Source organism: Gastrolobium bilobum, unplaced genomic scaffold (genome assembly GCF_033153095.1).
Source record: "Gastrolobium bilobum isolate Gb01-03AN ecotype WA unplaced genomic scaffold, APGP_CSIRO_Gbil_v1 utg482, whole genome shotgun sequence".
In the NCBI taxonomy this organism is placed as follows: Eukaryota; Viridiplantae; Streptophyta; class Magnoliopsida; order Fabales; family Fabaceae; genus Gastrolobium; species Gastrolobium bilobum.
This window is the reverse complement of record NW_026897192.1, coordinates 114673-130298: the sequence shown is the minus strand read 5'-3', so window position 1 is coordinate 130298 and position 15626 is coordinate 114673. Positions and strand designations below refer to the sequence as shown.

The window sequence follows — 15626 nt, the reverse complement described above, 5'->3', positions numbered from 1 at the left end:
CACTGGAAGCTTGCCAAGAGTCACTTCTTGTCTCTGCCTCTCTTGTGCATCAGTGATCACTCCTCGCCCTCGTCAGTGCCTGGTATGTTACATGCTCATAGTTTTATTTAATTTCTTAATTATTTTTATTTTCAAATAATTGGGAAAATATTAGGTATTCATAATACATTAAACTTCTTTATGCTATAATTGATTATAAATTGCAAGAATTAAATAGTAAATACAATGATGATACTATTGAATTACTTGCTTTGAGCATGATTTTAGATATAAGAAATAGGTACAATTTTTTAAATATTGATGATATTTGTAATCTTGTGGATACATTTTATTATGGAGATTTCAAAGAACACGAAAAAAAACATTTAAAGATTAAGTTACAACATTTTGAGATCGACATTGCTAAAAATTAGGAATTGACGAATTTGGCTACTATTTTTGAATTATGTCAAGGGCGGATTATAACTTAAAATCAATTATTTATCCTCCTATTGATAGAGTTTTTAGACTTGCACGTACTCTCTTGGTTTCTATTGAAAGAGTTTTCTTAGTCATGATGATAATCAATAATATACTTTGAAGTAAAATGAAAGACCAATTTCTTTATGATTGTTTCATCACATACATCGAAAATGAAATTACTAAAAAGTATAGCACATAATCAATTATAGAAGAATTAATACTGCAAAACATTGTAGAGCAAGACTTAAGTGAAGTGATATTGATTTTTGTAATAGATTATTTTAAACATTTTATATTATATTATATTGTATTGTGAGTATTTTTATTTATATAATATTTTAATTATATTTTTTTTGTTTTGATTTTGTATTTAAAATATAATTATTTAGCCTCTCACAAAAATTTATAGCACGACCTCTATCACTGGTCACACTCACAAATTTAGATTCACTTAATCACTTGCTATGCTATAAAGAAACTAAATGCAGTCAATCACCATTAAAATGTGATAAAGGAGAGAGATTTCTAGCTATGTTTTGAGAAAGTTTGAAAGAGCATTTGGGGCCTCCATGTTCAATATATGTTGATCTAAGAATAAGGTCTTCGAAATATGCGTGTGGGATGAAGCTATGTGACATGTTGTAGTTGAGTTTTTTTTTTGGATTCAGAGAAAATAAAGACACAAAAGCGATTAGAGCATTACAGCCCTGGGCCAAACAGTGACCCTACAGTCAGTAATTAATCTATCTTTACAATCATTTGGAATGTCCCTAAAATTTCTAATTTCCCAACCTTGTTTATGAGCATGAGATGCAAGCCAATCCGCAACACTATTGCCTTCTCTGTATGTGTGTGAGATCTTGATCTCCCAACTCCTAATCAGGAGCTCCTGTATCCTCAAAATTAGGAAAGCTAGAGGGTGGATTGGGTTGCTGCCTTTTTCAATGAACTCTAGGGCCACTTTCGAGTCTCTCAAGCTGAATTTTCCTAAAGTTATGGTCCCAAGCAATTGTTAACTCGGTTAGGATTCCCCAAAGTTCCGCTTTAACCGAGGTGCCAATGCCAAGATTCTTAGCAAATCCTAATCTCCATCTGCCATCTTCATCTCTCAAAACCCTTCCACAACCTGTGTTTTTCCCTCTGTTGGTGCTTGATCCGTCCGCATTCAGTTTGATCCAGCCTCAATTAGGCCTTAACCACTTAATCTGCAACTCAACTTTTTGTTTTGGTTGAATACCTGCTTTAGATAAGCTCAATTGTGCTTCCTTGAAATTTCTCAGGTAGACTTTTACACTTCTCACTACTACCTGTTTAGAAAGGCTTTGATTAGAGACGACAAAGGTATTTATATCATTCCAAATCATCCAACAAATTATACCAAATAGAAGAGGCCATTCAGTGTTACCATTGGAATTTGAACGGGAAGAGAGATTCTTGTGGAGCCAGCTAGTTAAATTCCTAGAAACAAAAACTGACCAGTTACAAGGAAGGATTATTTTCTGCCAAATTGCAGTGGCCCACCTGCAGTCTCTAATCATGTGGATGTTGTTCTCAGCATAAGAGTGGCATCTCGGGCATGGATCAGAGTTAGCCATGTGTCTTTGCACCCTACGATTGTTGGTTAACAGGTTTTCCCCCATAAGCAACCATAAAAAATCCCTTATCCTTTGAGGCCCTTCCCAACTCCAAACAAGATTCCAGTTTAGGTGAGGGCAGTGAGAAAAATTATCTCCCAATACTTTGTATGCAGTGCTAATAGAAAAGTAGCCATTATTAGATTTCTGCCATATAGTCTTATCCATGCCATTCAAGGGTGATGGAGGGAGAATACCAGCTATAGCATTGGTTGCCTCTAGAGATATAAGATGTTCGAACTTCTGCCAGTTCCACGATTCTTCATTTTGATGGGCAAGTGGCTTCTTACGCAGGACGCTTATGGAACACCTAGAGGGGGGTGAATAGGTGTTCTAAACTTTTTCAAAAACTTTTTGAATTCAGTAAACAATTACACAATTTTTCTTCAGTCCCTATATGCCCAAAATAATTTTTCACAATGCTAAGAATAATGTAGTAACAAAATGCGCACCTTAGCAATTTATAGAGTATAAACGCAGCAATGTAATTTTCTTAAACAAAACAGAAAAATATTAATTTCCAAATACAAAAAAAACAGTTCTAGTGCTACAGCAATTATATCAGAACCTGTAAGGTGCTACAGCACTTTCAAACCAGAATCAGTGTAACTGTCAGTCTCTAAACAAAATATTCAGAAATTAAATCAGAGAGACAAGGGACATACGATATATCCTGGTTCACACCCACTAAGCCTAAGTAGGGTGCTACGTCCAGACTGAAGTAGCTGCAGATATTTTATTTATCGCAAGTGTACCTATTTTACAAACACGCGTCACACAAACAATCAAACAAAATATCAAAAACCTTCCTAGTGCCTACACTGCTCCAAGCTCTGAGAATACTCTCAAGCCGAACCTACGGAGTTCACCAACTCCTCTCACACAAGACCTCCACTTTCCCTAGTGGATTCTTGAGGCTCCAAGCCTTGAGACACACTCTCAAGCCAAGCGCAAGGTTGCCAACCCACACGGTTGAACCCACACACCTAGGACAGATTTTACAACATGCATCAACTCCACTTTAACAACCAATACAATATCTCAGATTTATAACAGAAAATTTATCAACCTTTTACAATGTCTTATCACACTTGATATATCAAATAAGCCACAACAACAAGCTCCAAAATGATATAATATATGCAGAAAATTTAGAGCACAAGTATATGTATCACAAACTACAAATTTTTAGCAATAAAGAACTTGTATTTATTTATATCAAGTATCTAAATGACGGACACTAAAAATTCTGATTTAAAAGAAAATTATCACACTATATCCAGAAAAATCAGAATTGTAATTTCTCTCAAAATTTCACAAAAAATTCAGAATTAGTTCTAGATAAATCTTTTAGTAATAAACCACAAGAAATCTGAACTTTAAACACAATATATCTCAATTAAAACAGAAAATTCAGATTTAATACTTCAACAATAAAATTTCTAGAACAATTCAAGATTAGGTTTCTAAACAATAAATCCCAAACAAAAATCTGAATTAACACAATATAAAAAAAATTCAGATTTAATATCTTTTTTTTTATTCAATCTTTCACAAAAAATTAGAAACACAAATCTTACACAAAGAGCATCAAGATTTCTACTATATTCACTTAATATCAAAACAAAGAAATTTGAATACTCACAATATACAAAAAAAATAACAGAAAATTAATTCATCAATATCAAGTTTCAAGAATATATCAAAGGATGCTCAAAACAAGGTTTAAGATATTACCTCAACAGATCTCAAATTTTCAGAAAAGTAAAACAGAAAATGTGGTTAGGGTTCTTCAACCTTAGTTCCAAGAATCATGAACAGCACTCCAAATCACCCAATCTTGAGTCAGAAATCGATCAAGAGACTCATCAACAGTGGTACACTTTGTTTAGGGTTCAAGAAGAGAAAAAAATTGTTGATGGAAATTTGGGGATTTTTGGGAGGAAGATGAATATAAGGTGTTGTATCAAACACTCACACATATTATTTTGTGCAGATCGAAAATGAAAGAATAACAACAATTTTTTCAGATGAGAAAGTGGCTCTGTTTTCATGCGCAAAGAACAGAGAGAAAGAGCGCTTTTGTAATCGCAAGTCTGTGAAAATTTTTCTAATGATTCTTCTATGCTTTTATTATTATATAATATATGACATTCAAAAGAAAGCTGAACCACACTAACTGTGCGTTGGAAAAAACAATATATATATATATATATATATATATATATATTACTTTTACTTTTTGGTTTTATTAAAACAAATTTTTAATATACTTTTTCTCTCTCTTTTTTTATTAAGTCACTCAACATAGCTAAATACATGTTATGCAATGATATGCAATGGAGCTTGGAATCATGCTTAGTGATATATCTAATGTGTTACAAAAAAATCTAAAAATTATCTAACCTGAAACTTTAGCATCTTCAAATGAGTTCTTCATGCTTTCACATCATCAAAACCATTTAGGCATAATCTACTTGAATTTAGGAGGTCCTTCGCATTTCCCCTTAAATCCCCAACTTTCCAATCAAACAGATCTACTGTTATATCTTGAAAGGCAAAATTGATGAGAGGGTAGAACCCAGGAACCTAGTTTTCATGCCAAAAGAGAGTACACATTCCATCTGCAATCATTATCCTTGTGTTGTTTATGACCAGGGGCTAGACTTTTGATATTCCTCTCCATAAATTATAGGCATTCTGGACAGGTTTCAGGTTTGGGATAATGTTGTCTTCCACCTTATATTTGCTTCTTAGAACTCTAGCCCATAAGGTCTCGGGATTGGTAATGATGCCATGGCCAATCTTCATAGCAAAGGCTTGGTTTAGCTGTTTCATGTTTCTCTTCCCCAAACCACCTTCAACCTTAGGCCTGCAAATGTTATTCCAGGGGAGAGCATGAACTTTCCTAGCTCCCAGACTAGAGCCCCATATGAAACCCCTTGTCTTTTTCTCCAATTCTTCACAAGTACCATTTGGAAGGTAGGATGTTTGCATGGTATAGGTGGATAGAGCTGCCACTACAGATTTGGCCAAAGTGACTCAGCCAACCATAGCTAAAGATGCTTGATTCCAAGTATTGAGCCTTTTGTTCGCTTTGTTAATAATGAACTTGAAGGTTTTTTCCCCACTCTTTGGTGATGAATGGGAATCCCCAAATATTTTCCTAGATCAGCAGTGGGATCAAAGCCTAACTCTTGACAAATCTCCATCACTCTATTGTGGTTAACATTTCTAAAGAAGAAAACTTTTGTTTTGCTCTTGTTCACTTTCTGCCCAGAAGCTTCACAGAAGTGGTTTAGGACATCATTTACCACTAAAGCTTGGTCAAGAGAGGCCTCACAGCATAAAAGAAGGTTATCTGCAAAAAAAAAAGATGAGAATTGGAGGGGGTTTTTTACATAAAATTACTGGTTTCCACTCTTTCTGGGAGGTTGCTTGAGAAATGAGGTGGGCCAATCTTTCCATACAGAGCACAAAGAGGTAGACGGAGAGGAGATCCCCCTGTCGTAGTCCCCTAGTAGGCTTGAACTCTTCTATTTTATCTCCATTCCATAAAATGTTCATAGAACTAGAGTTGACACAAAACATGATTAGGCTTATGAGCTCTCTCGGTAAGCCTAGATCCATGAGAGTATCCTGAAGGAAAGTCAGTCTATCCGGCCATAAGCCTTCTCAAGGTCTACTTTGATCACTATCCAACCTTTTTGGCCTTTTTTGCCCCGTATGGAGTGAATTATCTATTGTGCAATAATGATATTTTCAGCACTAAGTCTCCCTTTTACAAAGTTGCATTGGTTTGGCATGACCAAATAAGACATATGGCTTTTCAGCCTATTGGCTATAATCTTCGTGATGAGCTTATAAATCACATTGCAAAGACTTATGGGTCTAAATTCAGCAATATTCTCTGGATTGTCCACCTTGGGTATCAAACAAATGAGCTGGCTACCTGTAACATCCCGTAAAAATTAGGAATGTATACAAATTACCATTAGTAATATAATACATGTCTGAACTCGAAATAATTTCGTTAGGATGGAATTAATCTAGATTAGGGAAATTAATTGAATTATATTGTGGGTGAGTATTTATTTTAGGCATGTGAAACTCTTGTTGAAAGTACTGAAATAATTTAATAGTAACATATAGAAAGCCTAATGACACATAGGAGACGTGGGAATTAATAATTTAGTGGACTAGTATGTGAGTTAGGAGAACCATTGGATTTATATTTTGGACCCCCCATCCTTGTGTTCACCGTCGGCCCAAAGGCCTTATGAAGGGCTTAAGTTCAGCCATAAATTATAATTTATCCTCACATCTTATCTTAAGTAAATCTACAAGGTGGCTATGCATTGGTTGATTAATTACACATGGCAAATCCTCATCCTCTCTTGTAATCCTTGATATGCGCATAGGTGGAGTGAAAAATGCTGTTTGCTTGTAACACTAGATAAACTCAAGTCAGCCTTGTAAGCTTATGTCCAATGAGAGTAAAACAGCCAGAATGCATGAAATCTCATTGGCCAAAAATCTGCACCCTTCTTACCCTCTCACTTGTGCGCATGAATAGGTGAAGGGTTAAGAAAATTCTGATCTTAGTTAACATGTAATCAGCCTCCAAACCCTCATATTCCTTCCCTCAAGCGTTGTTTGTATGAAGTCTTAAGCTGGATGTTTTCTTTGTAATTAAAAATAGAATTGACCACTCTCACCTCTTGGCTGTGACCTTAATGGAGTAATGACTTCAAGAAAAAGATTGTAGACCGTTTCCTCCCTTCTTGCCTAAAATCGTGAACCTAAAGAAGCAAAACACCAAGAAGAAATGTATCCCATCATCTCTACAAACCGCGAAACATCTAGGGAACCACCCTCCATTTAAACGTTCACTTCCTCTCCCCTGTGGTTCGGCCTTAGATCATCGAGTAAAGGATTTGGCAAAACTTTCTGTCATTCATTTTTGCTTATTTATTCGGTTGGATAAAAAGCTCCACTGCATGCAGATTGTAAGACCAGTGACGTTTCTTTCTCCCTTTGGGCGTGCTACTCAATTTTAGGTAGGAAAATGTGAGATGACATATTAGCTCCTTGTTCATCCCTGCGTCTATGGTCCTCATCGAGTTTTCCTTTATTTGCATGTGCAAGGTACAACCTTGAACTAGTCTCCACCCCATTGCATGTTGTTGAAATCGGTCCTTGGAGCTCTAGACGAAGGAGGCTATGTTTCATGAGTGAATTGTTGGCTGTGTGTATTTGGCAAGAGGTAACGTCCCAAAAACCCCATCTTCTCCTCCTTGATTTGTTTCGGTTTCATGGGTATTTTAGGGGAAATATAATTCTGCTATTCATACTCTTTGCTTCCATGGTCCAGCCACTTAGCCGCTAGGATGATATTGCAAACTGGTCATTCTTATTCCTTCAATTTTTGTCCTTCGAGCAACTCTAGAACTGAATGCTTGTAAGTTAAAATGAAATTTTGTAAACTTGGATAATAACTCCTCGAATGGTGTTAGACCAGCCCTTGGATTGGAGAATTTGGGTAATCTTGGTATGAATTTAGAATGCATGAACCGTTGCCTAAGACCTTGTCCCTCACATTTAAGCTTTGTAGAAATTACCTTGTAAGTAGATAAATTATTGTACCTAAATTATGGCCAAAACCCGGATTTACATGTGTATATAAGGGGTAGTTTTGTGTCACTTTTATTCTAGTAATTCTGTCATGTGGAACCAATGGGGTCTTGGGGTTACACAACATAGAATCATTCTTTTAGCTTGGACTATAATTTCCCTTGTTGGAATATGTTGCTGTATTATACTTTATGTGAATTAGATTATTTTGACAGCATGTTTTAGGTCCCTTTAGCGCACCATAGGTTTAGGGAAGTGGAAGTTATATGAATAAAAATAATCATAGGACCTTCTGTATGAAAACCGAACCTGGGTATGCTTGTGAAACCTTGGATTTTTATTAAGGTAACAAGTTAGAAAATTGTTATGAAGTCAGAAAATTAATTCATTATGAGAATCATAAAAACCGATTATGTACCTGGGTTAAAAATACTATTCAGAATTCTGATTTGGAGTACTGGTATATTAGGTGAGCATCACCTCTAACGTGAGGGCTGATTTTGCTGTCGTTTAATGTATATTAGGCATACAAGGTAAGTGTTTGGTGGTGAGACCTATTGTGACTATTAGCTAGAGTATGGAATTTTGAACTGTTGCTCACATGTGCCTGATGATTTGTATTCTATTATACGTTATATGTGATCTGCCTTTGGACTTAACATGATGGAAATTCCGTTTTGGGGAATTATTTGTGAATCGGCAGCTTGGTATTTCAAGTACAAGAAATATATGCTATTATGATCTAGTCATGCATATGCACCTCATGATTCATCCGTTTCAGTTTGTGTGTGCCAGACATGTCATAGCATACAGCATTATGCATTCATTTGGAGACTGAAGTATATAATAAAAGTAAGCATACGTTTGAGCACGCATCATATAGGCATCCCTCCGGTACCAGGGCATGGGACACTTGGCTTCCGTCCGCATAGGTTGCAGTTGGAACCCTCTTGAGGAGCCACTATGGGATCTCCACTGTGCTTGTTAGTACGTGCACTGCAGTGCTATGAACGTACACCTTTGGCGTTATATACGCATCTTGATTAGTATTTTGGCGTTATATACGCAATATGATTAGTACTTTGGCGTTATATACGCACTATGATTATGTGTTAGCATCTGTCCGGAAAATTAAATGTTGATGCGACTGTTTTGGAATTTTGTGCCTAGTTTAATACTGTTATTTTACTGGTTTTACTGCCGCGCTACTGGGATTTTTCTCACCCCTTCGGGGGCTCAATTTTTATAAATTGCAGGAGTACGGAAAAGCATATAATGACATCGTTATTTTGGATATTTGCTGTTGACTGCTGCTATATGGAATTTCCGATGTTATCTGCTTGTCTGCTGGATGATAGCTGACTATGTTATTTTATGTGATATTTTTGGAAGGATGAACCACTGTTGTAAATATGTTTCAATTTACTGCTTTTAATATTTCTATAGTCAGCTTGTAATGTGGAAAATTCAGGTTATATTTTGTGAAAACCAATTTCTGACGTTTTGAATGCTGATTTACAAACTATTTGCGAGCACTTTGCAAGTTCCACTTCTGGGGCTACAGATCTCCGATTTACTTATAAATTATATGCGCACGTAGCCCCAGGTGTCTAGTTTCAGGGTATATGAGCTTTACAATGACATTATGTAAGCACGGATTTTTATGATTTTTGCAAGTCAGGTCATTTTGGAACATTTTCACTGATTTACCTCTTATCTTGCGAGTTCTGTTTCGGGAGCTAGACACCTCCGAACGAAATGATTTTTATATGCACGTAAAGTCCTGAATGTCTAGTTTCTATATACCAAAGAATATTTTTTTTAAGCTCTTGAACTCGATTTGTTACGATTTTTGCAATGCATCAAGGTTTTTGGAAAACTAATATTTTCAGCAAGTAATGTATTTTATGAAGCCTCACGCTATTTTTCCTCGCACAACCAGATTTCATCACAAGAGTTTATTTCATGAATTAAAAACATAGTTCGGTATTTGATTTAATTCCGCTTCGACTCTAATCCGCTTAGCAGACAACTCCCTTGGACGCGTACAGGGGAGGGTGTCACACTACCCTTGCTGGTTCGGAAAATATATCATGGATAAGAGATAGGATAGAATCCTTGATTTTGTTCTAGTTAGTTTGAAAGAATAGAGCATTCTGGCCATATGCTCCTGGAGCTTTATGAGGATGCATACTTGTTGGGTGGTTTGCTGATTGTGGAAAATTATAAGTTCTGATAGGGGACGTTCCTCTGTTCTTGCAGAACACAGATTCGTTCCCTTAGTTCCAACCCAAGTGCGCAAGTGCACGCATCAAGTAATAAAAGGAGTATTAATGCCCAAATTATCGTTCCCACGAGGATAGAATCCTAATTATTGTCTTACACTGTTTTATAAAGAATGAAAATGAGAAGAAAAGTTAGTAAATGAACTGTGTGGTCAAACGTTCCCAACTGTCTTGACAATGTTCCTCAGGAACAGTAGGTTCAATCTGCTGGCAAATAATTACTCGTTGCATTATATATGTAATCCTTCCTGTTTAGAGGAAGGTGAGTTAATAATCATTGGAGTTGATAGTTATAATTATATAAAGTAAAAAAAAAAATTACTAAAGCAGAAATAACTATAATCAAAAGACAACAGGGTGATGTTTTATAACAGTTAAACAAAAGGAATAGATTCACTGATTCACTCTTAAATAGCTGTTTTCTCTGCTCAAGACTTAGCACTTCTTGACTTTGTCCCAGTTTCTTGTCTGCCAACTCTGATTTCTCAGCTCATGGACTAGATGGCTCACAAGTTTCCATATTCCTACGGCTCCCTTGACTCCAACAGGTACTTAGTACAGAACCTTAAAATGGACGAGTTGCCCCCTTATTCCTAAGGTGACCAGTAGTGTTTTTGTCATAACACTATCTTCCCCCAATGGCTAAGCTGTCTGAAATCCCTTCCTTATAGAAGTTCCTTTCTCAGTATGTGCCCAATTTTCATTGGTACACAATGAATATAGCTCACTTAGCCAAAGATATATAAAAAGCTTCAGTCAAGAGTTTTGAAAACAGTTCTTTAAGAGTTTCACAGACTACCCGTTCCACAGATAGTTCAACTCATGGATGATATTTTAAACATAATTATTCCCAACTGAAGTCACATAGACCCGAGATTCAGTTAAGAGATAACGCATGGAACGAAGAGAAAAACATTTATATTAATTTAAAAGACAGTTTACAGAAGAAACATAAAATGGAGAAAAATGGGTTATTGCTCGTGAGGAGTCTTAATGGTTGATACAGAGAAGAGAAGAGGGGTTGTCACTTAACTATAGTTACAACTTAAAATAAATCTAAGCTACTAAATACTACTACTACTAGGTGATCTCTTCCTTTCAGATGGTGGAAGAGGAGAGATGTTTTTGTGTGTGGGTCGTCCTATTTATAGATGGAAGAGGAGTGGCAGTCTTGTAAATCCTTTAGAGCAAGTTGCTTGAATGAGGGGATGGGATGGTGGCAGCAGAGTGTGGAGACTGCGCAGATTGCTGGATGGAACAGGTTTTGGTGATGATTAGCCGTTGTTTGCAGTCTGCCCCATGCCTTGCTTTCTTTTTCAGCCAATGAGAACTCTTGATTCTCTGCTCTTCACGTTTCCAGCTGCTCAGTTGGTGCACCGCTTTGCTTTTAGAAGACTTTAACTCCTCGTTACCTGCAAAGTACAGAGGCATTAAATGAGTGGAGCAGGTGCATTAAATGTGTCTCAGTCCGTTCCCCTTTTAATATATTTTAAAGGAATACGTTACCATACGTTCCCCCACTTTGTTTTTGTCACAAATGTGTAAAACAAGTGATTTTCGTGCTGAAGTTGCTCATCAGATGAGGGAACGTGTGGTATTTTGCCATCAAAATATGCTTAGATGGGAACGAATTTACGTCCCATCAAACACCCCAAAACTAAACTGTTAGTTATCCTCAAACAACTCAGAAATATTGTTTTGGGCTGCCCAATTTCAAAGAATAGCTCAACAGAAAGGAACTTGAGCCAGTGAGTAATTATGAACTTTTCAACAAATGAGCTACTCTTCATAGTTAAATAGTAAGAGGATTCTTTCCCCAAATAAGTGAAGGTTGCTGATCTTTCTTCTCACTATCACTCAAGGGTTGGTGTTTGCTCTGTCCATTCCTGGATGTGATTCTTCAGGACTTGCCTTTCTGCTGCTTTCCTATGAAGTACAGTTGTCTTCCCTCCCAAGGATCTTTGGTGGATGAGTGTATGGAAGTGTGGAAGAATGTTGGTCTGACTTGTGGGGTCAAGGAACGTTTGCTTTTGTGCTTTTGAACTTGGACTTTTTCTGTTTGGGGGAACACCTTTTTTTGTACCTTTTTCCTCCTTTGGAGGAAGGTTTTCTGATATTTTCTGAATTCTTTTGAATGGTTGTTCCCCTTTGTCTTTACTTTTCTTTCTTCTATCCTTTGTGTTTATTTTTGAGTACGTTCCATGTCCTTCTTGGTAGACCAGGTGGTGTATGATGGAGTGGAGGTGAGTGTGTGGTTCTATTTTGATCCTTGACGGTAGAGTTCGTCTGTCTCTTAGCAGTACTTACAACATCAAGGCAAGTTGAGAAGTTTCATTGTGGTTACACCTCAGGAACTTTCTCAGAAGTGGGTGTTTAGCCTTTTTCCGTTCCTTACCAGCTTGAGTTCACACACATCAGCTTCTTTCAAAAATCTGAGGATTAAATTCCCTGTATTATTTCTATTTCAAGTACTCAGAGGAAGAACAAGCATAAATAATTAGTGACTTTGTGTTTCATGTATGTTGGTTAATCAAAAAAATTGGGCAGTCTGAATACTATAACTGAAATACATGTACCAAACAGTTTGATCAAAATGTCTTTTTCATTGCAAAAAGAATATTTACAAGGGAACGAAAAGGAAAAGAAATTAAAACAGAACTGAAAATAAACTAAGCTAAGATAGATAAGAGGTTTTTTTTTTAATTTGGGCTTGTGTGGTCAGGGACCACCCCAAAACTACATTCTTGGAACGAAACGTATCTTATTTGGAATTTTTGGAGTGGAACATCAGTCGTTCCATCCTTTTTGGGAGCTATGTGGTTAAGAGTAACCACCCCAAAACTTTGCTCTTTGTCAGAGAGCAAATGTATCCACTGGGTTGCCTCCCAGTCAACACTTAGTTTAATGTCTTTAGCTAGACATGGTACTTACCTCTTAAGTGGACTCAGAAGTGGTAGAGGGAACCTCAGTGTCCCCTGGTAGTGATCCTGGTGTCCTGGTTTGGAGATTGGTAGCAATCTGTCCCAGATGGGATTCAATGTTCCTGACCACTGCATCATTCCTGGTGACATATTCCTTGACATAATTTTCCAGGGTGTTGATGCGTTGGTCATCTCTGTGGAACGGAACGTAGTTGTTTCTCCTTTGTTCAAATGTTCCACTGCTGATGCCTTGCTGATACTGCTGCTGGGTGTTTAATGGTCTTTGGTTCATGGGTGGCCTCCATTGGGTGTTGTGGTTTTGATCCTTAATGATAGTTCCTCCAGGATTTGAATTTGTACTGCGTCCTGCTTGTTGATTATCTCTGGTGAAGTTCCTGTTGCCAAAATTTTCTGCATAACACACCAATGCAGTGGATGGGCAGTCTATTGAGTCATTTAGGTCACCACAGGCTGAGCATGGTTCAGTTTTAGCTGCTGTGAGTTGCAAGACTTTCATCCTTGGTGCTGCTTGGTCAGCTTTCAGGTTCTTCACTTCATTCATGAATGATGCTAGCTGGGCTTCCATGGCAGTTTGTTTATCCAATTCTAGCATGCCTGGCTTCTTTACTGGGCTCACTCTGTCTATTGGCAATTGGAGACATCTTTCAACAGTTCCTTCTATGATTTCGTACCTTGATTCAAGTGTTCCTGTAAAGAAATATCCTCCTGCAGCAAAATCTAAGTGAGATTGAGAAGTATGGTCAAGTCCCTTTTAGAAAGATTGTAACACTCCCCAACTCTCTACCCCATGGTTTGGACATTTTCTGATGATGTCCTTGAATCTCTCCCATGCTTCATAGAGGTTTTCTCCATAAAACATTATGAAGTTAGAGATTTCTGCTCTAACATCAGCTTGTCGAGACATTGGGAGAAACCTCTATATGAACTTGTTAGAGAGCTCCTCCCATGAGTGATTGATCAAGGGGTGAGAGTTTTCATTTATGTTTTTGCCTTTAATCCTAAGGAGTGAGGGAACAACCTCATTCTCATGCTCTCCTCTGTCATACCCTCAGCTTTAAAATTATCACAGATATCTTGAAATGTTGTGAGGTGTGTGTAAGGATCTTCTGCAGGGAGTCCATTGAAGACCCCTACTTCCCTAATCATGTGAAACATGATAGGTTTCAGTTCAAAGTTGGGTGCTACAGGAGGGAGGATTACTCCTCTGTATGGTCTGTTCCTGAAAGGAGCAGCCAAAGTTCTGAAGTTTTGTTCAGGAGGAACTTCTTCATTGTTATTATTGTGATCAGCCATGTTTTCAAGAATTTCTTTCCTGAGGATTCTTCTCCTCCTATGAAGTGTACGTTCTGGTTCAGGATCAAAGAGAAACTCAGGTACTTCAATGAAGTGGTCAGAGTTTGTTTCAAACTCTTCACTCATAAACTATAAACACAAGTTATATATGCATAGCAGTATTAGTGACATAAAGAAAAATATAAAGGTAAGGTCAGATATACAGAATATGTACTAAAAAACAGTAAATAAGAACAAAATTTAGTGTTTCGGTCCCCGGCAACGACGCCAAAAACTTGTTGGATGGTTTGCTGATGGTGGAAAATTATAAGTTCTGATAGGGGACGTTCCTCTGTTCTTGCAGAACACAGATTCGTTCCCTTAGTTTCAACCCAAGTGTGCAAGTGCACACATCAAGTAATAAAGGGAGTATTAATGCCCAAATTATCGTTCCCACGAGGATAGAATCCTAATTATTGTCTTACACTATTTTATAAAGAATAAAAATGAGAAGAAAAGTTAGTAAATGAACTGTCTGGTCAAACATTCCTTACTGTCTTGACAACGTTCCTCAGGAACAGTAGGTTTAATCTGCTGGCAAACAATTACTCGCTGCGTTATGTATGTAATCTTTCCTGTTTAGAGGAAGGTGAGGTAATAATCATTGGAGTTGATTGTTATAATTATATAAAGTAAAAAAAAACTACTAAAGCAGAAATAACTATAATCAAGAGACAACGAGGTGATGTTTTATAACAGTTAAACAAAAGGAACAGATTCACTTATTTACTCTTAAATAGTTGTTTTCTCTGCTCAAGACTTAGCACTTCTTGGCTTTGTCCCAGTTTCTTGTATGCCAACTCTGATTCCTCAGTTCATAGACTAGATGGCTCATAAGTCTCCATATTCCTACGGCTCCCTTGACTCCAACAGGTACTTAGTACAGAACCTTAAAATGGACGAGTTGGCACCTTATTCCTAAGGTGACCAGTAGTGTTTTTGCCATAACACTACATTCCCCCAATGGCTAAGCTGTTTGAAATTCCTTCCTTATGAAAATTCCTTTCTCAGTATGTGCCCAATTTCCATTGGTACACAATGAATATAGCTCACTTCGCCAAAGAAATACAAAAAGCTTCAGTCAAGAGTTTTGAAAACAGTTCTTTAAGAGTTTCACAGATTACCCGTTCCACAGATAGTTCAGCTCATGGCTGATATTTTAGACATAATTATTCCCAACTGAAGTTTCATGGACCCGAGACTCAGTTAAGAGATAACGAATGGAACGAAGAGAAAAACACTTATATTAATTTAAAAGACAGTTTACAGAAGAAACAGAAAATGGAGAAAAATGGGTTATTGCTCGTGAGGAGTCTTAATGGTTGATACAGAGAAGA

The 15626-nt window shown here is 37.0% G+C and overlaps 1 non-coding gene across 1 annotated transcript; it reads left to right on the top strand.

The window, feature by feature from the left end:
- Window positions 1-13739: 13739 nt before the first annotated feature.
- On the top strand, window positions 13740-13846 carry LOC133304822 (small nucleolar RNA R71). Its single transcript, XR_009750672.1, has one exon. It is a non-coding gene; the product is annotated as a small nucleolar RNA R71 (small nucleolar RNA).
- Window positions 13847-15626: the final 1780 nt, after the last annotated feature.